Genomic DNA, 3119 nt, shown 5'->3' on the forward strand with positions numbered 1-3119 from the left:
GGCTTACAAGGGGGATACACAAAGTATTCCTGTTTTCTTTGTTTATGGGACAGCAGGGCTGATGATGATCATTATAATAAAGTTCATCGGCCCCCAAGAGTTGAACTGCAGCCAGGAATGTTAAATGTTCTCAGACAGCCTCTAGTAGATTCGAAAAAAGTTTTATTACCCCCACTTCATATCAAGCTAGGGTTAATTAAACAGTTTGTGAAGGCTTTGGATTTTGGAGGCGAAACTTTCCAAGAAATTTGTCTCATGTTTCCCAAGCTATCTGAGGCTAAGCTCAAGGATGGTATATTTGTTGGACCCCAGGTAAACAAAATGTTGAAGTCGGAGAAACTGGAAAGAGCGATGACGAAAGTTGAAAGAGAAGTTTGGTGTTCATTTCGTGATGTAGTTCTTGGATTCCTAGGAAATCACAAGGACCCTAATTATAAACAAATAGTGGCAAAGCTTATTGAGAACTTCAGGAAACTTGGTTGTCGCATGTCCTTGAAGATATATTTCTTGCATTCTCACCTAGATTTCTTCCCCGAAAACTTGAGGGCTGTCAGTTAGGAGCATGGCGAGAGATTTCATCAGGATATCGCAACTATGGAAAGAAGATATAAAGGACGATGGAATACTGCTATGATGGGAGATTACATATGGTCACTAGTCAGAAAAGACGAAAGCATGCATTCTAGAAAATCTCGATCGTCAAAGCACTTCTAATCATGAGAAGAGTCATCAAAACACTTGCAGTGCAAAGTTGTGTTGTTTATTTTGTTCTTACTAATATTGTAGCTCATAAATACACTTTATATTATGAAAAAAATACTAGATGTTGTATAATTATCCTTAGAATGCTAAAGTAGATTGAATCAATTAACTACTGTAGAGAAAGGTTGCGTATATAACAATAAAATATAAAATCAAGAATAAATAAAGAAATATCGATGTTACGTCAAAACTAATGTGATATTTGGATTCAGTGACACGAAATACATATATAAACATGAAAAAATACAAATAAACAAAACATGTGTTACATTGTGTTAGCCTTGCATAGAAACACATTGTTTGTGACGCATGATCGTCCTTGTCTAAATCCAAAAGGCCTCGGATTTAGTACATTGTTGTTGTTTTTTTTCCAAATGCTTTACTCATCTAATTTTTATAATTCTTTAACAATTTTCTGTACCGTACTTGTAAGAGAGACCTGTCTATAGTCTGTAGGGTCTTCTTTGTTTCCCCCTTATATATTGGTACTATATTTGCTCTTTTCCAATCTTCTGGAACTTTTCTTTCCTTCAATGAACTGCTTATTAGACTATGTATTTTGTCTGTTAGTTCGTACCTCCATTCTCTCAAAATCCAGTTTGCCATTTCATCTGGACCATACGATTTTCTGACATCGTGATTCCTCAAGTGATTCATTATTTCATTCTTTGTTACTTCTATTTCTTTCATAGGGGGGACTTTCCCCTCCCACTAGTCATCTCTCAGTTGTATGTTCTCCCTCGTAAACACTGATTTAAAATGCTTGTTCATAATTTCTGCTATTTCTATTTCCTCTGTGTATTCTATTCCTCCTTTTCGTAGTTTCACCAAATCTTGTTTGTTTTTCATTTTGTTGTTTACAAATCTATAGAATAATTTTGGTTGATCTTTAGCTTTTTCTATTGCATCCTTTTCTTGTTTTCTCTTTTCTTCTCTACGCACTTGTACATAATCGTTTCTATAATCAGTATATATTTTCCATTTTTCGTGTTTTTTTGTTGTCTTTCCTCCATTTTATCCAAGCTTTATCTCTTTTGTTTTTTAACTATCTACATATTTTGTTGTACCAACATTTTACATATCCTTTTTCTTGTTTTTGTCTTGGAATATACTTTTCCACTCCTTCCTTATAAATTGTTGTCAAAATTTTCCATTTCTCTTCTACTGTTGTTTCCTCTTTGTACAGTATATCCTTTCCCAATCTGCTTTTTTTTTTCATTTTATATAAAAAAAAATCCATGCATCATTCTTCCTTTTTATTTTTTTTTCATGTACTTTTCTTCATTTAGTTCCAGTTCAACCAATATGTGGTCACTTTTACTTAGTGGTGTCTTACATTCAATCTTGTCCACTATTTCAGATTCTCACTTGATTATTAGGTCTAGTCTCGATGGCTCTTCCTCATTTCTATACCCAGTATTCTATTGTATCCATTGTGTCATTGTATGTTCTATAACCATATCAATTAGTACATTTCCCCATAGGTCGTCTCCACCCTTCACTGTCATTTCTTCTCACCAAATTTCTTTACAATTAAAGTCACCCATTATAACTATTCTTCCTCCATCTTCCATTATCTTATTTAGTGTTATCCTTGTGTCTTCTAACATATTTTGTGTTCCCTCTCTTCCCACGAAGCCGTTTTAGGAAGCACATAATTTACCACAAACTTCCTGCTCTTCTTGTCCCTGTCCTCTATTTCATCATGATCATTTCCACTCTATTCTTTCCATATATAACATTCCTCACATCTAAATCCTTCTTAGTCAGGAACATAACTCCACCACCTTGTTTTGATTCTCTGTTTCTAATCCAGTAATCATATGCACCATGTCCTACACTGTTGTGTAGTAATGGACCTTTCAGCTTTGTCTTCTTTTCCACCAGGTAATCATTCGGTTCATTCAAGCCTGTATCCATCTATATTTGTGAAGGATACTTTTAATTGTCTGCTATCTCCATCCTGTTTTCTGTTTCCTTTCTGTTTTTCTCTCCTATGAACCATTTCCTCACTTTCGTATCCACTACTTTCCAGTAGAATTTCTCTTTGTCTGACTCTGCTCTGTTCTCGTTTTTGCTTTATCTTCCTCTCTTTCCTCTTTATTCATCTCTCTTTTTATCCATACCTGTTTGTACTGATCACTTTCTGCGAGTTTTCATGTTTTTGATAAGACATTCTCTGCTGTCGTTTGTGACCTGAATTTAACCTTAATATGTCTGGTCTTATCTACGCTGTATTTCCCAAGTCTATATATTTCTTCAATTTCTTTCCCTATTTCTTGTTTACCTTCTTGAAATATTCTTTGTGCCCTTTTCATTCATTCTCTCTCCTCACTTAATCTTGTAGTCCTATATGG

Source organism: Oratosquilla oratoria, chromosome 5 (assembly GCF_046742065.1).
Source record: "Oratosquilla oratoria isolate Oo_2021 chromosome 5, ASM4674206v1, whole genome shotgun sequence".
NCBI classification, from domain to species: Eukaryota; Metazoa; Arthropoda; class Malacostraca; order Stomatopoda; family Squillidae; genus Oratosquilla; species Oratosquilla oratoria.